Genomic DNA, 23,735 nt, shown 5'->3' on the forward strand with positions numbered 1-23,735 from the left:
TTCTTGTATCAAATTTTCCTAGTTTAACCCTCCCCCACCCTCCCAGAGGTTTATTCATTGGTGTTTAATTTATCTCATATTCAGAATATTTAGAATTCAATATCACATATCTGTCTGTCATCCCTTTATCCAATTCTGAACTCAGTGGTCTCCTTCATGTTTCCACAATCAATTAAACAGCCATTGTCTGAATGAAGCTATTGTCTCAACACGAACCTGCTGACCATATGCTTGCTGTTTTTATTTACTTTTGATGAAGATAAAATTGGCACTTAATAGAAGTGATGCATTAAGTAAGAGGCACAGCTGAGAGCTGTCAGCAGCACTTCTGTGGGTGCTTTAGGATGTGAGGACATTCTTTAGCAGCTAGAGCAGTGGTTATCAAACACGTGTATGGATTACCGCATTTTATATACTTCTACCTAAAGATGTGATTTCATTTGAATCAATGACATTGTTTCTGTACACAGTGATTTGGATGAGAATAAAACCTGAAGTCTCAACTCAGCAACCCGGTGTTGGCATTGTGAGTGCTTTGTGCAGCTTCTGCATCAAGGTACAGTACATCAATAAACTATAGCACTCAATAAAGTGGTGGACTGAATGGGAGCAAAAATACAAAGAGAGTTTTCCTTGGGCAGAGTTATACAAATATACAGTATTATGTATTCAAAAGACACTTTTATTTTTGAAAGTTGGAACAAATTTACATTCAGATCTAGGCATATCTCCTCTCACACGGTGAGCTCAGTTTGCTTACAAGCAAGGCTACTGGGCAACAGTTACTGGTTCTCATTAAAGATTGTTCCTTTTCGTGTTACATTTGTCTTGTGTTGCTGTAGCCAAGCTGAAAACATGCCCACTGGAGTTCTCATCACTCACATACTAGCTGTGGCAGGACTGGCAAGCGGCAGCTCCTTCAAGGGTACTCAACAACAAAACATTTTTATACCATGTTTTCCTCTGCAAGTACAAAAGAGTTCCTCTTCACCTGTCAACATGATTATTCAGTCCAATGTTTTGCGCTGAATACAGACCGGTGGACTTACTTTCCCACATGGAGCTGAGGGGAGTCTTGAGATGTGGGACAAAGGAGGCCTAAAATCCTGCCTGGATTACCTCATGCCTTTGGTCCCTGAAGTGGCCAGTCAGCCTCTCTCTCCCCCCTCTTAAAAAACAAGCAAGGAGTTGGAGTAAGTAAGGAAGGAAAGGGGAAAGCATCCGAAAGACAGGAAGAGCAGAGTATTGAGTGGGTAAGGGCATAAAAGGTGCTGCTAAGGAAACAGATTGAATGTGTAAGCTAAAAAGAGAGAGCGCAAGAAGGGGGAAAAGAGGGGGGTGGGGGGGGGGGGGGGGAATGTTTAGTATTCATCCATGTTTGTATGATTAGGCCAAGTAGGGCAATTAGTCCAGATGGAGAATAGAGATTGGGTCTAAGCATAGACTACTGATTCACACAGAGTTTGCTCAGGGACACAGTTCACCTGGTGTGAACTTCCCATCCAATGCCTTGGGGCAGCTGACCTCACACAGCACTCAGCATTGAAACTCAGACATATTTATGACGAGTTTCCCACCTACTACCAATACATATAAGCCTGTGGCCACTGACCCAGTCTGTTGTTTACCAGAGTGAGTCACCAAAGGAAGTTCTTCAATCTGATTTTAGATTTGTTTTATCATTGTGTGGTGCAGTATTCTGAAGTGGTGGGTGATATTTGTATATGTTCTCAGGGGACACTTTTACTGACAGATCACTTTGCTGCATTAAACTGGCCTGTAATAGTAAATATATTTTAGCACTGCTCAGCACTTCTCAGTTGTTTTTTTACTTTTATTTTTACCACAACAATGAGATTAAATCAGAATCAGAATCAGAAATTCTTTATTGATCCGCGAGGGGAAATTCTTTTGTTACAATTGCACACTTGTCAAGGTAGATAGATAAAGAGTATATAAATATAGTAGTATGAATATAAAATATAAAGACAAATGTAAAGGAGTGTGGGTATGTACAATATTTACATTATTAAGAATTATTATGGTGAACCAAAAAGTACTAGTGAATAAATATCAGCAGAGAATATTGCACATTAATTATTAAACAGGTAATATTGCACAGAAAATAGATAATAAGGCCTAGTTTAATAACTGACTAAGTGTCAGACACTTAAAGGGAGGAGTTATAAAGTTTGATGGCCACAGGCAGGAATGACTTCCTGTAGCGCTCTGTGGTGCATTTTGGGGGAATGAGTCTTGCACTCAAAGTCCTCCTGTGTTTGAGCAGCAGCACACAGACCCCCTGGATGGAAACAGGGCTCTTAGATCCACAACCAGCTCCTTAGTCTTTGCTCACACCAAGTACCCCACCACAGCTCTTCTAAAGCACTTGGGGTTAGGGGGTTTCCCCTTATTTTTGAAATAACGCAGCAAATGTGCCCTCTTGGATTGCCATATGGGAGATAAAACACGATAAAGTGCCTTCTAGGCCGATCCAGTGTGTAAGACAATGCAATAAAGTGCCCTCTACACTGCCCTTCCAGTGGACAAAGTGTGATGAAGTGCCCTCTAGGGTGCCCTTCCAGTGTAGAAAACATGATCCAGTGCACTATGGTTACCCTTCCAGTGGAGAAAATGCAAAACAGGTAACAAGGTGAACAGTTAAACCCTTGGAGGACAGCAAAAACAAGATTTTCAGGGTGGTATTAAATTACTCTTTAAAGACGCTTAAAGGATCAGAAGAGCTGAGGCGGACAGCAGACTTGAGTGATAATTCTCTTTTGGTTAGTTACAACAAATGACCACTTCCTAGACATAGTCACTTAAAATATTCATTAAAATACTGCTTTAAGGTTGACAGAGAAGATCAAATATTATGAAAACAAAGCTTACAGTAACACTTGTCAAGTTTTTGTAACAATTCTTTTTGTTGTTGTTGCAGTAACCACTTTTATCACTGCAGGAATAAAATGTAGATTTTCATTGTCCCCAAGAGGACAATTTGTGTGCAGCAAGGTTTAAAAGATGGAAACCTTGATCAGATGTATAGCTTGATCTGAAACTAAAGACTAAATGTGAAAAAGCATTGAGTTGGAGCAAAAATGTATCTTTCACAGTGATGAGTTGGAAGGAACCCAAACACTGCTGAGTTCACAGGATCTATTGCACTGCAGTTACTGTTTCATTCACTGTGTGGTTTTCAACTTGTATTTAACATATACAGTAGTTTCAACCAAACAACCTGATTAGTAAAAGTTACAGTTATGTTTATTATTTCTAGAAAGCATGGCTGTGCTGCAAATTCTGTTTTGTTGGTACCTATTGCAGTACCATTTTTCCATATTCACTGTAAGGAATGTTATCTACTGCTAAGCGCCTTAAACAACTCTTTATTTACTATTTAATCTATATACAGATTAAACAGCACATCTCATTTTACTCTTAGAGAAACAGATTTGATTTACAATTTTTGGAACAGTTTGATTTATGTCACAGCTGTGCCTTAGTATACACATTTTGCCTGGATTTACTTAGTGTTAGCACAGTTACTTAAGTTGAATACATAACAGTGAAAGGAAAACCCTGATTAAATTAACATCTTACTTGAACAAAAATCTGAACTTCAGAGAATCCAAGTAAGAACAATTGTTCAGAAATAAGTGATGAAATCTATGTGGTGAAAATGTAAGCGGTGGCAACTATCACCTCAATATCTCAGAGTCTCAAGCTATCTCAGGGCATCAAGTGTTTCAAATCATAAATGAATTGGAAAAACAGCTAATATCTCACCGGACTGAGCCTCATTGATTTTACCCTCAGAGCATGAAAAAAAGAGAAAACCACTTTGCAAGCAGCATGAAGCCTGAGTCTGTGGGCTTAGTAACTTAACCTTGAGGTGTTGAATAATTTTGATGTGTGTCATTTGATGTGATCCTTGGTGCCTTAGCTGAGGACCGAAGACCACACATAAGCCTATTTGGCAGTATCAAGTGGGTGATTTAGAGAGAAAAAAAAGTAAAGTCAAACTACTTCTGACCTATATTGAAAATAGTATAGTATAGAAAAAATAACTGTTTAATACAAACTAAGAGATTTACAGTGCCAAAACCTTTTTTTAAATTTTAGTTTAAATGGAGAGGTGCTCAAAAGCTCAACAGTAAATTCCCATTAAGTTTAGAACATAAACAGACATCTTCACTGTTATCAGCTTTTTAGAAAGAGTGGTTGACAGGGTTAAGGGAACAGAAGCAATCTTACATTACATTTACACTTTTAAAGCAACTTACAATTGCTATACATGTCAGAGGTTGCACACCTGCGCAATGAGGGGTTAAGTGTCTTGCTCAGGGACACATTGGTGCTTCACAGTGGATTTGAACCCAGGTCTCTCACACCAAAGGCATGTGTCTTATCCACTGTACCATCACCACACCATCTTGAAAAAATGAGTGGAACTTAATTTCTCAATAGTCTACTGGTAGTTGTCAACTAATATACATATTGTTTCTACAGTGTGCAACTAAAACAAGACAGAGCAGAGTAGATTTTGAGAAGCGCTATATCTCTTTCAAAAGATTAGACAGACTACCTCTCAGGCTAGCCTAAACTGTACTGTCAGTTCTGGCCAGTAAAGTGTTACCCAGGTACTGTTCTTAAGTACAATTCTGCTGCTTTCTACTTCTAAAAGATGGCATTTTTTACTCCAAAACTGTATCTACTATAAAAAGTAGTTCAACTTGGCTCCACCTCAATAATACCTCAAAATAATAATAATCAATCAACAATATAATAACACTCTGGAAGGACCAATTCTGGATAATGGCCACTTTTACTTTTGTCACTTATTACTTTTTGATGACTTTTATGCGGATTATACAATATTGCACACAACTGACTGAGCTACAGGTCTTTAGGGTGTTGCCTGACAACTATCCTGGATTATAATTTTTTCAAGGTTGTTCTCTGGAATGTATCAGCTTCTGCTCTTGACATATTTCTTTATATCCCTTCGCATGTACCACCATTCAGCATGAGTCAGCATAAGAATATCCAAACACATTTCTATACATATGGCACATCCATTATTAAACATGTTCTTACTGATGATAAAAAACAGAATGATTTGCCCTCGGAAATCTTAAAAAAAAAAAAATCAGTTTTTCTGTGATTACAGTATATTACTAGTAATGCAGCTGAATGCATTTAATAAGATTAACATATTCATTTATTGTTATTTATTCATCTGTTTATGTGTGAATTAGTGTAGTCATACATCCATTTATTAAACAGCCCTATATTAAAATAATAACATACTCTGTGCCTGTATAGACCGGGTTTGATTTATATTTGTATTATATAGGCTATGACGGGAAATGTTTCTGTTAATACTTTCATGCTGTACATATTTTCGTGTTCCTTTTTGCGGTGCTTCATAAATCTACATTCAATCGTATTTCCATTCCTACATTTCATTTTATTATATTTTGTTATATCCATATTTATTTCTACTGACACAAGCATACTATTCCGCGTCAGCCAGGGCCTCCACGTTACTCAGAAGCTCACTGAAGCTGGGTCCATCTTCGGTGACATCTGCCATCAGCAGTGCATGACTGTGGAGAAATCTGTTTAAATCTACAGGGCACTGTACTGAATGGTTCCCATTGATCTACATTTGCCTGACACTGTGACTGACAGAGCCAATCAGCCTATCATGGCTCTGGAGACAGACAGACACTCATTTACAGGTGAGATGGGGTGGGATGAGTTTGATTGATTGACAGACTGTCATTGAGCCACTGGGGCATTTCAAAACCACCTCTGCACAGGAGGAGAGCAATATTATGTTGGTGTATGAGTGTGTGTATTGATGCTTTTGCATGAGTGTGTATGTATGGATGTGTTTGTGAGTGTGGGCGGTCGGCCTTATCCAGATTACCCATCGCACCTTGAGTTTGGTGACAGGTAAAGAATCAGGCTGTCACTTTAGTCCGGCCCACATCTTAAAAGAGCTGTGGAATTAAATAACCTATCATCAGAATCATATACACACTACGCATGGACATGGACCCATGAATGTGTATATATCCACATCCCCAAGGTGTTTCTCTCCTCTGCCTATGAATTTATACAGTCCCTCACTAAAACCAGCGCTCCCTCTGTTATGTCTCTCAATATCCCTTTCCCCCTTGCTCTCTCTCTGTCTTTTCCCCTCCCTCTCTCTATCCTGTGGTTCAGTGTGGGATTCAGCGGTGCCATTACTCAAACACAGCCTGTCTGTACAGATAACAGTTGTTTGTTGTTTAAACACTGTACAGAGCGCTGCATGCCAGAGCCAAAAATCTGGAAACATTTCTTTATCCCCACTATTTTTGCATGATTTTACATTCAGCATTTTCAAAGCTGGTTCAAACTGGCTTAAAGCCGCAAACGTGAGAATATGTTTCCTTTAAATGTACAGTCCTAATTAATAGAGAGGAAATGTCTTTTGTGTAAAAATGTTTTAAATGATATTTAGATATCCGTCAAAGAAGAGAACAAAGGTTTCCTAATTAGCTTGATTTTTTTTTCAGCTATTAACTACCTGTTTCACAGCTTCAGTCTATATTTGTTATACAGTATATCTTTGGTTTGGCACCCTGGATTTTTGGTCTTGTGGGAAGTCAGTGTGGCAAGGTCTTAAATTACCTTGTTATCCCTAGAACATTGACTGCCCTCATGTGGCCAAGATATGTATGTTCGAACAGAAACAACCATGCAGGGGCAGTTTTTACCACATGGCCCAGAATCCATACAGTTAAAGACAAGTTGCATACATGTTTTCATTCATAATAGTAAATCATTAGCAGTAAGCCAGCCGATGTCAGCTGTTTTTCATGCTGCTGTTGGACAGCCCAGAGTGGAGAGGTGGAATGACATGTAACAAAAGCCCCCAGCTGAACCCGAACAAGAGATGCAGTTTACGGTGCCTCAAACCCCTAGGCCACCAGGGTGTCCCCAAATAACTGATTTTAAATGCTGCTGTGAATGACTTACTTGTTTAATAAAAAGTTTATATCTGATAAACTACGTGGCAGGCAGCTGTTGTCAGTGAAAATGCTCTAAAAACAGACACTGTACACTAACTGCCCTGCACTAAACAACAGACAGACACAGTTAACAAGTAGCTGGTGAACATGGTGGAGCATTTAGCAGCTAAGGAGCCAGACATTTCCCTCAGGAGTTAGTGGAGTTAAAGAAAACAGAGTTAAAAGGAGATTAAACATTCATTACATTTTACATTCATCTGAAGTTGCTCTGTAACTGCAGGCTGTGTGAATGAGTTACTGTTTGCTGACAAGTTCACCTTAATGACTTGTGTTCACAGCTTGTTTCCACTGACCCAGCTGGATAAAAGAATCTGTTACTGCAGATGTAAATAAAAGTATTTATTCAGTTACTGAGTGCGATAGAAATAATTATATTTATGGCAAAAAACAGGACACTGTACCATCCAAGCACAGACTAGACTCTGTTTATGAAAAGTCTATGAAAAGTGCATATGAACTGGTGCTTGTTTGCAGTGTCTCTCACTGGGTGGTCGGGTTCAGTGGCAAGGTTTCGTGGGAGAGGAAGCATGTGGTATTACAGTTTCCTGTCAGTGGAACTGACAACACGGTTTGGTGCGTTTGCGTGTGTGTGTTATTGATGTGCTGTTGACGTGTTTCTGTGAGGGCATTCACGCTCCAATGGAACCTGTTCCTGCGACACACCTGTTGCTGACACTGGCAAAAACACAATATTGTCTCTATCCAGAAAGAAGCCTTTAACATACCTTCCTCTCTCTCTTCCTATTCCATAATGTCCTTTCATTTCTGACTATATTTCTTTTTACATTGAGAAATGTAGAGCAGAAGCCAGAAGTCACCTGGGACATGACTAAATAACTGTGAAAAGAAGAGAACAGGCCAACAGTTCAAATAATACTAGACCGCATAGACCATTAGCCAACATGTCTACTGACACATTCTGCCAGGACATATATTCTCACTCTCATGTTATTCCTCAGGGTCAGCCATCTGCAGACTGGTCCTTGTGCGTTTAGATGATTTTGGAGCCGAATATGTTTTACCAAGTGCACTAGTCCCAGAATGAGCTTCCCACCTTGGGCTTGGCAACCAACATTTCCCGCGAACACCCTGTGATAATAACCTCAGCACCAGGGAATGATTTTTAACATAATAAATGGACAGTCAGACTATCGCAGAAACAGACACAGAGAGAGAGGAAAGTATGCAAGGGAACTGCTCAGCCTCCCTAAATTTTAAACCTTCTTCTGACAGATGTGAACTTGAAAACAGATTGTATTTCTTTCAACAAGACAAATCTATTTTTTTTTTAAACTAACAGTGTCAACTTAAAACCAGTAGATGGCAGTAATATACCACTGAGCAAATATTACATGAGTGATGTGCAACGGGTTACTGTAAATGAAAACGTTAACATTTGCGGCAGAGATTACAAGGCCATTTAAGTTTGAGTCTACATTCTACATTGTACTAACATTTGCAGTGTTTGAAGGGAATGACTTCAGTCTCTGGGTAATTTTTTTATAAAGTTAATTAAGAGCAAAAGGAGAGCTTTGCACACTCTTTGTATATTGTTTCATTATCAATTAGCACATATGAATCCAAGTGCTCTACACATATTTTCATACACAACCATGGACCAATAATAATTCCTCCATATTGTTTCTGGCAAAATGTTCTCTTCCAATTACAAATTTGCTCCACTCTCTGAATGTAAAGGGGAGGATTAGAAGGGAAAACCAATAATTCAAACAGATGATGTCTAGCCCTTTCAAAATGTGTTGCTGGGAGTTGTGTAGTGTGCTCACCTTTCAAGAAACACATTACATCACTTTAGATTCTAGCAAAAACTACCCAATAGTAAGTGGATATTTGGTTAGGTAAAGGTTATACGAACATGTTTTCAGCCACACAATGACAGTTGGTCAGTCTGTCGGTCCACTGCTTTGGTTCAGACTGAAATATCACCACCACCAACATACCTTTGGATAAATTAACATTACATTTTGTACAGACTTTCACGGTTCCCAGAGGATTAAGCATACTGACTTTGGTGATCCCCTGACTTTTCATAGTGCCACATGTCATGTCCACATTTATGGTTTTATGTGGAATGTCTCAACAACAACTGGATGGATAGCTATGAAATGTGAAACAGAAGCTCACATCCCCCTCGGGATAAATTGCAATCACTTTGGTGATAACTTTATTTTTCCACTATACAATCATCAGGCCAATATTTCAATTTGTCCAGTACTTTGGTTTACGATCAAATACCTGTAAAACTAACAGCATTTCCATCAGTTTCAGCTGTACTTTGTCTTTAGTGCTAAAATGGTAAACATATTACTTTCTTAACATCAGCATGTTAGCATTGTCATTGTGAGTTTGTGACATTAGTTTTTTAGCTCAAAGCGCCATTGTGCCTAAGCACAGTCTCATGGAGCAGCTACCATGGCTGTAGACGCTTGTTTTACTTAGAGAAAGAGATGGAAGATTTAGCCAAAACAGATTTTTTGGAACTAGAATAATTGAAATGTTGAGACACAATAAGCACTTTTCTCTTTGAGCTTGCAGACTGAAAGAAGGAGATAATGATTGCAAATACACTGGAACGTATGAATTATTCATTAATAAATTCTGTTGGCTGGGTCCAAGCATCCTCCTCCAGTGTAGTACAAGATCTTACAGGAATGAGAATACAAGAAATATCAGCTGAAATGAAGGAAGACACTTAGTCTCAGCAACATACAGAAGTTTGCTTGAGTGTGGCCAGCAAAGTCTATATGAATGTATTTCTGGGGAAATTACCACAAAGCTTTCAATTTACTAGAAAGCGTGCTGCACTCAAGTACTTTAAAGAAGAAACGATGACTACTGAGCTATACAAGAGACTGGGAATGCCTTTGTTGACAAATACATTGCCCACATAATGTAGAAATGAAACCTGGTGAATTTCTTCCTGGCTGAGTAAGAGCTTATCAGCAAAGCGTCCGTTTCCTGATAAAATCAGCACTCCTTTCCAATAATGCAAGGGGGAGGAGGGAGAGCATGAAATATCAGCCGATGGAGAGGAAAAGGCTTTGCTGTTCTACAATTGGCTGCTTGAAAGCCGGCCGCCTGCCATAAATCAACACTTAATGTTTAGGAGGCTGGAGGATTCTGGGAAAGCGTGTGACAACAACAGCCAGCACAACAGTTTAAATAATCACTCCTCGTTTTGATGTGGATATCGTTACTAGAACTGCTGGCCAGAACCCATCACAACACGATGCATAATCGTGCTTCCAGGAAGACATCTGAGCACCACACCTTCTGACTGCAGTTGTATGTCACTGGACCAATTTCCAACTAAATTGATTATTGTTACAGTATATGGTTCTTGAGACTTTTCATAGATTTTTTATTTGGATTTAAAAGGCTAGAGTCCATTATTAAAATCAATAGAATTCAATGGTGAAATTGTGGCATTCTGTTCATCTTGCTCCCAGAAATGTATTCAGCTGATCAACTTGCAAATGTAGAATGTTTTGGGTGTGTGGCTTGGTCTTTATGAGCACTGGAGACTGACTCCACTTTGACCAGCAGAGGTCAGCAGATGCTTGGTAATCAGATGAGTTACCTGAGCTAAATCAGGGCTTTCTGGAACATGTTTTCACCATTTCATTGCGAAAGCTGATATTGTTACTATTCCTTGCATCATGTCTTGCCTGCTGATATTTCACGCTAGCACTGAAGTGCAGAGGGCTATATTAGTGTCTTCAAGAGGTCTGCAGTGGTTTTCAAGCCTGGTTTGATGGGCTAATTATGGATCAGCCTCTAATGGGTTTCCCAGCTCTGCTTCTCCAAGCAAGTGTTACTAAACACTTTCCTGGCTAATAACAACGGCATGTTTCACTATAGATGTTTATCTGAAACCGATACGGGAAAAACATGCCAGGATCAAAACATGATCTATTACAGCGTGTTTAAGGAGCCGCACTCATGTGACATGACTGATAGCACGTTGTGTATTGCATTTGAAAATGTAAAGCCTTTCACAACAACCCCTATAACAGATCTGATCAAGCTCTCTGCAGCACATGACAAGGTCAGGGGTGAAAGTGAGACTATGCCGTCATTGTCTTGTCACATGTTGTCACCTGACTTTGAAGGACAAGTCAGAGAACACAGGGTGTGATCTGCATTTGTATTCTTTGGAGCTGGATCCGCTCTGCCTTATGGAGTGGGGGCATGTGGTGTTGGTATGCAGCAGCATGCCAGTGCCGTCCAGCTCTGGAGCAATGGCATGTCTCGCAGTGACATCACCGGCCTGCTGACTGCTTGGCTGCTGAAGCGGCTTGCCTAAGTTTGGAAATGTTGGTATAAATCTGAAGGATGCCAAAACATTGTACTACAATAAGGGCAAACTGTGGTTTTCTGACGAACATGAATTTCGTCTCCCCTGAGTGCAACATTTAACTCCTAGTACAGATGGGGGGGGGGGGGGGGGGGGGGGGGGGGGGGGCTTGTTATATAATAGCTCATGTAACATGTCTTTCCAGTGACATTCAGTACATTATCACCTTTCCTGTCTGAAGGGCAACCTCTTGCACAGGGCATTCTGAAAAGACCCCCCCACTAGTACTGTCACCTTTTCCCCTGTTTTACTACTTCACCTATCTTGTCTGCCTCGGTTTTATGCCAACAGTCCAAAGTTAATTTGCTAAATCTGCTAAAACTATGGTGCTCTTCTTTCTTTTTGACCAAAGGCTGCTTAAGCCTGCAGGTAAAACTGATCTGATTCTTATTTTCCCCCTAACACATCAGTTAAGCAAAGATCTATCATTTTAATGTTCACTTTGCACAGTTGGGAAAATCCAATTTAACCTGATAAAGGTCATTGTGAAACAGTGCTTACAACAGGAGCTCAGTTATCCTCAGGGCGCAATAAATAGTTCCTATGGTTTCATCTATACTAACACTAACAACCAGCAGTGACTTTATGAACTAAGCAGATATGGGTCATGAAGGTATCTATGGACACCATAGATACCTTTCTATATGTGAGAAGCACTGAGGGACAGAGGGGGGAAAGGGGTGTGAGAGCTTATGGATTCTTCCCATTTCATCTGCCGCATGTAACAGTCAGACACAAGCCACCTGTTTACAGTATATGCATGCAAACCAAGAACATGATGAGGAGACATGCTGTACACTGCAGAGAATTCAGACTTACAGTAATAACAAACAGCGGTGTCAAACTTCAGTCCGCCAAGGTAGTCGGTGTATTGTCTGACTCTGCTATATTGTGTGTCAGAAGTAAAAGAACATTTCCAATCACTGCTTTTCAAAGCTCTTTCTGGCAGATCACTGTAAAATAAATGTCAAGTGCAGCCTTAACCTGCAGAGAATAATTATAGATTGCAGACCCTAAACATCTGCGATAAGGGGTGCTTTTCCGATGGTAGTTTTACTCGAAATAGAGAATAGAGTTATGAATATTCAGAATTTGACTTTCAATCATTACTTAATCCCCAGTGACCTTTTCTTGCTGAGGGGCACCTCTTTACAGTAAAGCCTCACTTTTACTGCTTGCGTGCCTTTTTACTTTTCATTGATACAAATGTCCCTTTAGATCCCATGAGGATACTAGCGGTGCACCCTTTCACTGTGGCCCGGTGTTCAAAAAACCCCCATGTCATGTACCAAATACTTTCACCTCCCCCACACAGAAAGTGGAAGGTGTTTACTGACATAGGTGGGCTTTCATTTCTGTTTGCAGTTTATGTGCATGCTTTTTCATCAACAATAGTGAGAGACAAGCACCCCCATATGCATGTGCACAGCATTTACAAACATGCTAAGCCCACAGACAGTACACCCAGGCTCTGTGTCTCCTGTTTGGTTTCCATGTGGGGCAAAAAAGGCACAGCAAGGGGTAATTTAGAGAGAGTGAGAGAGATAGAGAGAGGTGAGCGGAGGTGGAGGGAGGAGAAGAGGTAAATAAATGGAACAAAGACAACTGTGCAGGACATTCTGACCCAGAGTGAAGAGAATAGAACACAAGGCTAGAGTAACACTGCTTGTCTGCTTTGGCCCTTGTAATGGTGCCCCATGCCAAGGCTGTCAAAAGATCACAGGAACACACACGTACACACCTACAAATTTTCCCATGCACACACACACTCACACACAGACAGACACACATCCAGGCCAATTACGTACATGCACAATTCAAACACACAGTTGAATATTTTTGCACACACTCGCGCGCACACACACACACACACACACACACAGGCACACTTAATGACGTTCTCCAAATACAGCAGCAAAGGAGATCAATAGCTATTAGAAAGCACTGTGAGGTTGTATTTCTCTTCCCTCTAATGCGTGCTTGCCATGATTTGTTTCAGTAAAAGCGCACAGCCATTTCTTTTCGTCTGTTCACTTGCATTATTACAGTAACAACTAAACATTACCAGCATTTCATATTCCTCTGTGTCCAAGAACCTATACTTGTCTCATATCCCTAAGTGATGAGAATAAAGACTATTTTTAGCCATTTTAACAGCAAAATACTGGAAATTGAAACTGAAAACTATTTGACCATTTTGCAGTGGTTTTGGAGAGTGCTTGCAGTGATTGAAGAGTGCACACATTGCAGAGTTGAAAAGGTGCGCAAGTTTGCTTGTACTGTAATTGTACTGAAGTTGGATCAACTGGATAAGATACGTCTTGTCCCTGTGAGTGCACATGCCTTTCTTTTATAACTTATTTACAGTGGGGGACTCTCAAAATAGCCACCCAGTGGAACAAGCTGTCTAAGTGAGCCATGTGCCTGTAACACATGTTCAAAAAAAGCTCTTTGTTAAGACACCATGTTGTTTCAACAAAAGACAGGACAAATTGGATTTGGGGTCAGAGAACATTGTGATATTGCTCACTCTCAAGATGGGAAGTTCTTATATAATACTATCTGCAGCTAACTTTCTTTATTTGTTATTTACAATGTAGAACAGATGCCTATTTAAAAGGTTGCCAAATGAAGCACAGCTGATTGCAGTGTTATTGTGAGCCATGATCGAACTTTACATGAGCGTGCCTTAGGAACAGAACATGCATTGCCTAAGAGGTTCTTTGGAATCAGCTTTATTGAAGTTATGATTCAGATGCAGTCACCACAAATGCCCCAATATTTACTGCCTGATAACTAGATAACCACTGACAGGAATTGCTAAAAAGAAACGTTGGTCTTTCAGATGGAGCAGGATTTACAGTTACGTTAGGAGAAAGTGACCAGTGCTGAAAAAATTTAAAAACACGTGTAGTGAAAATGCCTACTCACTTCCATAGTAATTTACATTTCACAACATTATGGTAAATAATGATTCTATTCAATATGCAGCACGATCAGACAGCAAGTCAGAAACACTGCAATCCCTGCTCTGTTTGCTTTGAGTCTTCACACACTTTTTTCAGCTCATACCACATTCTTTCAAAATCTCCCATCCAATAGTCAGAATTGTTTTTACTATATCAAAAGTCATAGCAGATCAGATAACTAGAGAGGAAAGGGGGCACAGTGGTTTTTTTGTTTTTACGTCACAGAATTTGATATTCTCCACATGTTGGTGTGGGTTTATCTGTTTATCTGAGCTGAGTTTCCTCCCACATTCAGAAGAAAAGCTAATCAGTTGAATTAGATGAGAAAATGCATACAAATGCTGCTGTGATGTTGTGCTCAGAAAACTGCTTCCCAGTTGCATAACATTTACTTAGCTGTCCTTTGTTTTATGGCTTAGGAGAGTATTCTCCACTCCACTACAATAAAGTAACAAAATCAATAACTATGTACCTTAAAATATCAAAGTGCATGCTGAAAATCACAACGTCATTAAGTTTTTACTATGGTGGAAACTACTGTGTAACAGTGAAATGACAAAAAGAAATGAATAAATCCCTGAAAATACAGTTTATCAGTTGCTTAGGACTTCTATCTACTGACTGGAACATCAGTATATAGTACATTGAGTAGTGAAGACAGAAAGCCCCCACCTCATTCTCCCCCCCTATTCAAAGCACACGCTCACACTGGACTGTCAATGGGAGGTGGAAGGTCAATCAGTAGCTGGCTGAGGGGTCATCAGGTCAGAGGTAGGTCTCTGTATTGTAATTGTGCTGTCCCCTGGGCTGTGTAAGATGGACTAGACAGCTGTCCTGCCCCATAAAGATACATTAACATTGCCCTGGCTAAGTGCAACCTGGACATATTCTCTGCGAACGGCTCTGTCATGGCTGGGGAAGGAGTGGGCTGATGCCCAGATACAACATAAAAACTGGTCAGATAGCTGTATGTAGTCATGGTGTAACATTTGGTTAACAGAAACATATAGATATGAAGTGTTTCTGTAACATGCACACACCACTTGTGGCGCCTTTACTCTCTTATGAGCCATCATAAACGAGTCAAGGGGTGGTGCTTTGGATCTGGTGCAGCTGTTGTATCTCCCAAGGGCAAGAGGAGGAGAAAAAGGGGACGAAGAAGAGGGTCTCTGCCCTGTACTGTCTGTATTGTGCTGCTTCTGCTCCTCTCTATCTCTGCCCACTTCTCAGGTTTCACAGCCCACGCGCCTGAATCACACAGTCATCCATGAAACACATGCACGCCTGCACACACACACACACACACACACACACACACACACACACACACACATACCCCCAGGAATGATTCATGGTTACCCCCCTCATTTCCCTGGGGAGCAGTGACTCAGGGTGAGAGAAGAAGAAGAAAAGGAAAGAACATAATACAGTGAAGACAAAAAAGTGAAAAGAACAGGGAGAGTCAAGTGGTGCAGCGATGAGGAGTTTGGCCTTCAGTGCTCTGAGGAGGCAGCAGGCGCTCTGTGCAACAGAACCGTTGCTGAACATGAGCTTCATGATGCACAGAGCTGGTCTTAGTCACCACGGCAACTGTTCTGTGGAGCTCAATAGGGGGGTATTTTCTGCAAATGACGTTCATCATTGTTTCAACAAGTACACATTTCACTGCATTTATGTGCCTTGTATTGTCACCTAGATGTTAATATTGTGAGGAACAGCTACCAGTGGAGAAAGTACGTTGAAGAAGTATTGCCATATCATCATGGTGATAGTTATTTTCTTACAAAAGCTCTCCACTTTAGAACAAAAAACTTGTATTTGTTTTCTTTCTGCAAGAATCTGCTTTATGCAATTAATTGTTCAATCTCAAAATTATGTTGTGGCTGGCGGGTTTAAAAAGCCTTAAAAATTCCACAGTACCCTCAAAACTACCATTGCACCAACATTCAACAGCACTTTCATTAAAAAAAAACACTTCAAAATCTGATGTTGCACTTCACGCACAGCTGCTCAGTAAAATGCTTGTAATTTCTGAAATATATAGCTGTGTCCTATGCAATAATTTTGCAATATCATTGTTGTTGTTCTGCTGAAATTATGAAAGGTCAAGGTAGTGATGTGAGAGTTGTTGGGTAACAGGTCGTTATATGTTCATTTTAATTTGCTATAGGTCCGTAAAGTCATCATTGATCAAGATCTTCTGAGAAAGATGTTAAAATCTGCCTTCTTTTTGGGATGTTAAACAGACTCAGGCTCACGTTGGGAATACAACAAATAACAATCATCAACTAATATTATTGATTTTGTCATTATGCCTGCATGCTGATATTCATTCCATGCAGGTTCATTACTACAGGTGGCACATTGTGGTTGGATCAGTCAAGAAGCAAAAAGCAGCTGCAGAGGTCCTATCACTTTATGTGGTTGGTGTGTAACTATGTACCGACATGCAGGTCACACAAGCAAAAAATCCCACACGTGATAAGTGAACTACAGAGGAAAATACTTTTCTGATTCAAACCCAAACTGAGTGAGCAGTAATTCTCAGACTTAGATGGCAGATTTTTTCTGCATTGATGGCCAAACACCAAAGCACCTTATCAGAAAAAGATTTGACCTTTTGATCTCTTCTGATATAAGGTGGGGAAAAGATCTTCACATTTCTGTCTATTATTCTGTCTTTGCTACATGTTACAATAATTACTACAGGTCTTCACATTTGTGAGAGAAGCTACTACAGTTTCTGGCCAAGTGGTCCTAATTGGTGCAGTTATGAGCTGTCGGTGTGACCTTTTTAGGCAGAGAAGCTGGGGTGAGTCAGAGTGGGAAAAGGGCAGCATCTTAAAACATGGCCAGACCACATGGTGTAGAGTTGACAGAGAGGGAGATAACCTCACAGCAGTTAGGCATATGACTCATGGCTCTTTCTCTCTGGGATGCTTTCAACCCTAGGTGGGTGTGTGAGTGTGGGATTGTTGTCAGCGTGCGTGGTAGCATGTGGTGAGCCTGATTGGTGTGAGGATCTGCACCACCTAATGCCACTTATTTTCATGCATGAACAATTTGAAGAACTAATTCGGTCTCAAATTAAATGCACAGAAATGTTAAAGTATGTAAGCTTGTTTTATCATGTAAAATGAATGTTAACAATTGGCTGTGGAAGTTTCCAGGTTTCCAATTTTGTGTGACTTGAAGGATGGAAGTCGCTTGTACGGCAATGAAAACAACCTCTGCTGTGGTGCCCATGATGTCTTTATTGTGAAGAGAATGCGGCGCAAAGTGGAGTTTCCTTTAGTGAAGGAATCCCCCCATGCAGTAACCTGGTTTCTGTCTTTCTCACACTCGCAAACACACATACACCCACGCATACAGTGCTACTTACAGTGCACAAATTCAATCACTGATGCATGAAGTAATATTTAAATCATTTAGCTATTGTAATATTATTAATTCAATTGCATCTTTCAACTTTCTCTTCTCTGTGGTTCACTTTCCTGCAGTCTGATAACACTGATATTACTGTTGCAGTTGTAAAGGTGAAATTTGACTTTCTGATCTTGACACTTAAATCATTTTGTGTTAACTTGTCAAGAAAGTTAGATGTTTTCATGTTTTACAAAGTAAACGACAAACCTATTCTCAGACCTGTATATATTACCTAGATCTCGATGACATATTGGTGTCTACGTAGTGGCAGAGGGCCAAAAAGACATAGGTCATCATTGGCTTAACCCCTCTAATGGAGTATGATGATCTCTGACCCGTCTGTTCGCACCACTCATGGCCTTATTGACTCAGATCGGGGGTCAGCTCACACTTAGTCATATCAACCCTGAAGAAAAAGTGAAAACTGGCCCTGGATCAGCATCTGTGACCCTGTTAGCCTCTTGCCCCTGCAGTCAGCACGGCTGCCAGGGTGGAGGACGTGAGTATGATGCCTGATGATTATCTGACTGACAGGAAACCCTTTGTGTGCGGAGTTATCTTGCTGCCTTCAGAGGAGATGACGTGAGCACTGGATGACAGAAAGGCCAGTTCACTGGCGCTGTGTACAACTGTTTCTAGTTTCCTGTAGATGCACCCAGAGCTGATTCACTAGCAAGGACCATGCCACAACAATATGTCATTTAAAGGTTTAATGAATGTTCTGAATGTACAGATGGATAAATGGATGTAGAGGGTAATGGTGGTGGAGAAAGGATGCCATCTGGATGCTGATCTGGGAGGCTGCATGATGAGCAATCAGCTGAGACTCAGAGTGGGGGTTCTGTCTCGGTAGAGGTTTTGCTCGAGTGATTTATTGACCCCCCCAGACAGTACCTAGATGAGACATGAGAGAGTGGTGCACCGGGTTGAATAGGAAGGGATGATGGGATGAAAGGGTGAAGGGATGAGGGATGAAGGGATGAGAGGGTAAGGGGTGAGTGGATGAAGGGAAAGGAAAGGGAGGGTGGGTCGAGCAAACAGAGACAGAGGAGGCCGGTTGAATAGCCCAGGTGTAGATATACTTGTCAGCTGATTAGAGGTGTGGTTTTAGGCGTGGCCCTGCTCCTGAACCCAAGTTAACTAATTAACTTCATATAAAAACTCGAGATTGATGTTGACTAAGTTTACGTCTAAGCAAGTCTTTGCTGCGGAGGTTTACCATCAATCCAGCAAGTCAAACTAAAATTTCATTAAACCCAAACAGCATGCATCATGAGACTTGGATGATGGCTCTGTGCTGCCAGATAGTCAAGTCTTTTCTCATCTCTCTGGCCTTCTGCCTCTTCATTTTCCCTCCAGGATACTTTCTGTTTTTTTCCTCCCACTTTTTCGTCCCTCACCAGTTCCTCATTGTCCCGCTAGTCTTGTTGTTTTATGTGGCACTTGGTTCCAGACATAGAATTTCATAGAAATTATGAGCAATGGGAGCCTGCAGTGTATACAGAAGCCACCACAGTGGTGGTGGTCTACACATGCTTCAGTTTGCTGCATTCTCTGTTTACATTTTACATGTGCATGTGAGCCTCGTTTAGTAAGCAAAAACTAGTGTAGGAGCTAAGATAAACATTGTGTAAAAATACAGAAGTCCCTTTACTCTGTATCTGTCTTGCATACAACACAACACAATACTTTTAGTATTAGTAGTACATAGCTCAGACATGATGGTGATAAATATGCCAAGCATGCATGGATTTACAAGACACCACAAAAACAGATCCAGAGTGCAGCCCATACATATTCAAATGCCACAAAAATTCCAAAAAAGGAATACAGAGAATACCAGTAACGTTACCTTCGCAATTTTACAGTAAAGCACATATAATGTGAATGTGAACTACACAAGTAATTTAATATTCAGTCTTGCCTTCTTTCCCCTGCTTTTGAAACAAGGTTAGCTGACTTGAACACATCAAAACTAAAATGCTTAAATTTTTGATCTTCTGCACATCAACATATTTCAGTGTTTCATCTGTATAACGTATGGACATTCCTCCTCCCCCGTTAATCATTGAACCATGACATGGCACAACGGTATGGTTAACAAAAATATACTGGGAGAGAAACTTTGTCAAAACTCTGTTGGCACCAACCCGAATAATCTTGGCCAGGGTGACGGCCATCCTGGTGGACCCTCAACACCCCCTTCATGCAGAGTTTTGACTCTTGCCATCAGGGAGGAGATGCACTTTCCGTGGGAGGGCCAAATCAATCAGAAATCAAAGATCATTTGTTCTCTCAGCTGATGGGTTCCTAAACCAGCTGTGGGACTAGTTGCTATTGCATAAACACTTTAATAAAGAACTGATAGACTATTAGCGCTTTTATAGCTCATTGCAACATTATTAAGGTGACAGCTATTGAATGTTAATTGTATGTATTATGTTTTTTCTTATGGGTTGTGTATTCATTATGTTGACTACTGTTTGCCAACCAGATTGCCCCTTGGGGACAACAAAGACTATCCAATCCAGTGACACATCTTGATATTTGAGGAACATGTTCAAAGCAAACCAAGGTGTTTGACCTGGTTTTCTACTGTAGTAAAAGGGACTTCTCATTGTTTACACATCTACTAATATGACTTGTCAGACACATGGGGGAAGATGCCCGTTCTTTGTGTGGTGTATCTGTGAGTGCGTATGTTTCTGAGGTTTTGTTTTTATGTTGGCTTGTTTGTGATTCGCAAAACCAGAGGGGCACCTTTTGTGTGCATGTGTGTGTTTGTGGGTGGGTGGGGAGAGGTTTGTCTCTGGTTCTCACAGGAGCAAGATTGCAGGTGGCCCTGATGTCGACCACAGACATCCAGCACCCACACAGACCCAGTGCTAGACAACACAACCTCTTTTGAGCTGCAGGGTGGGCTCGTGTTCAGAGACATCATACTTCAACTGGAGGATTAGCGCAACCTCTCATGCCAGCAAGAAATGCTGAAATGAACTTGACAAAACATTGAATCCTTGCCAACACGAGGGAACTGTTCTGCTGCTTGCCCTCACCCCTGACCTACATGTGATGTGCAAAGAGTTTTACTACAAACAAGTATCATATTTTATTTAATCCGTGTCAGTTTAATCTCCCACACACTGGCAAGTAATCACTCCTTTCTCTCTGTTGATGTATGCCTGACACACATACACGACTGCAGCCTCGGTGTCAGCTGCTCCTCTAAGCTAATGAAATGTAGCTCTAAGACCGCAAGAAGGGATCTGCTGACTTTGAAGAGATGCTCCTTTTTTCATCCATAATGCTGTGGCAGGTGGAAAGGCTCACTAATCCCATTAAGAGAAGTTCTTCATCTAATCATCCATCTAATCATCCAAGACAGAAGGTGGTAGTGGGAGAGAAAGACTCAAGGAACAGAAAAACTGAGGCCTTTGTAGGGAGTCGCATGCTGGGCCCCAACCAAAGTCACAACATACTTAGATCTTTAGAAACGGGACGTTCGCATCAAGCTAAATGTCATCTTGTATCCTTAGAATGAATAGAAATGACGAGAAAGCAATCTACTAGTGAAAGCATGAATTATTTAACATCCAAAACTGCATGTCGACTAAATACTTGATTGAATAAATGATCTTTTATTTCTGCACAATTCTTTTTTCTTCACAATGCATATGGCCCTTCGGAGTCTTCCAGACTGCACAGACTGTAAACAAGACTGGGTTGTATAAGGTCTCACTCAGTCTATTAAAAAGGCTGTGGCAGGACAGTGCAGTGAGTGCACATGCCCTTAAAATAAAGCTCTAGCTGTGCGGGCAGCTGAGGACACTTTATCGCTGTAGCTTAGATCTGCTTTCTTCAGTCAGTCTGCCTCAGCAAACTGCGTTTTCCCTGACACTCCTTTTCCATGTTGTTTGCGTGTGTGGGTGCAGGAATTCAACATGAAATGATCCTTCCTGCGTTTTGGACTTTGCATGTTTCATCTGCAGCTGAGCTCTGTAGGTCTGCCATGTGTGCACCCATCACCATGTTTTTTTCAGTTTCTCAATTTAGAACAAAGAAGCCTAATTCTATGCTTTCCAGCAGGTCTCTCTGTAGTCGAAAAAAAACCCCATGTTTATTGGTACACTTACAGTTGTTTAAAGTGTTTGCATCTGTGTGTGCTGTCATGCTGCCCTGTGTCTATATTTTTTCCCTTAGTCTGGTTTGATTTTAGGGACTGGGCGACGTACAGGTGTCTGGCACATAGAGACCTATACTGCTGTAACTGACAATTCATTCTTCACACACACCCGCAAACAGACTGTTCACAAGTATACACACCCGCAAACAGGGACACAGATACACACACCCTCAGACAGATGGTTCACACACACACCCACTACTGAATTTCCATCCACATGCACATCTATCCCTGCGCTGCCCAGACAATGTGTTGAACAGACAGAGTGAAGTTATACTCATATTGTGACTGTAGACTCAAACAATTTCATTGTGACAGACAGGTGTGACTGGTAACATAAATTAAAGGGTTTTAATCCAAAATTATAATGTTTCTATGTCAGTCACTGCTTCTGAAATGAGTGTGTTTTGTTCCCACCAACTTCATGTCTCGTTACACTTCAGCCATCTTTCTGTCTGCATCAAACTGATCTCCACCCTGAAAAGACTCCTATACTGTGAGTCAAAGACAGACAAACACTCATAGGAGTATCTGTAAATGAAACGGCCATCATATCTGAACATTCTTCATGCAAAAAACCAAACCTGTAAAAGTGAAGACATGCAGACAGACAGTCATACAGCTAAATTGGTGTTAACTGTCACATCCAAAGCTTGTTATTTGGCAAACTGCAACCGCTCAAGCTTAAATTCACCCAAACAATTATAGGTCTTTACAGCACCTGCAGTCATAACTTGCAGTTTCTATTAGCATCTACAAATTACAAGGTGTTCTGTGCAGGTACATAGTTTAACAAGGATAGTGGATCTGACTGTTTATGAAAATTTTTTTAATTGACATTAGCTGACCGACATTTTACCCACTATCTCGTTCATGTCTTACATCATTCCTTCTGCTGCGTAATCACAATCACTTGAGATCATTCCAAGACCAGCGTTGAGTCTATTATGCTCTGACAGATTGAGACGGTGCTTGATTTAGAATCACTGATAGCCAGAGATGGAAACCACGAGATGTGGGTTTGCTAGAAATAGAAGAAGCAATCACTTTAAAAGGAACTGGGGCTCCAAAAATAAACCTTTCCAGGCCTGGTCAGTATTAAGCTCCCAGGAAAGTACACAGGGAACAACAGAGAGACATCTTAAGGGATATTTACTGCACTACTTAAAGTAGAACATGTTCCTTCTCTGGCTGCCCTACATTCACGGTTCCTTGGCTGTCCTGTCGTACAGTCCGCAGTAATCCACAGTATTCAGGTGAGAGGTGGCTCAGGTAGGATCTAGTTCTTTCTGGTAAATTCTGAGCAAAAGCAGAATCTAATCTTTACCCGTCGCTGCAAAAAGAACACAAGTTGATGCTAATAATGGCGTCACTGTGTGCATGTACATGTATGTTTTTGCATGCGCTGTTGTGGGTGAGTGAGTGTGTGCATAGAGGCTTTAAACCACAGCAATCAGGCACTTCACTCTTTTATGCATTGCACATTTTTATACAGTTGTGCGCATGTTTGGAAGTGCAGATCACACACTTAAAGTAAATGCATAAATGTGTGCACTCCCCACACACATTGGCTCAGCCTCATCGAATCAGCAATCAGACCTTACGCCCATTTGCACTTCAATTCTGGCTTTGATTTGCTCAATCCATGTGTGAAATGAAGAGATTCTGAGTATATCCTCCAACTGAGACTG

Source organism: Micropterus dolomieu, linkage group LG21 (assembly GCF_021292245.1).
Source record: "Micropterus dolomieu isolate WLL.071019.BEF.003 ecotype Adirondacks linkage group LG21, ASM2129224v1, whole genome shotgun sequence".
Classification (NCBI taxonomy): domain Eukaryota; kingdom Metazoa; phylum Chordata; class Actinopteri; order Centrarchiformes; family Centrarchidae; genus Micropterus; species Micropterus dolomieu.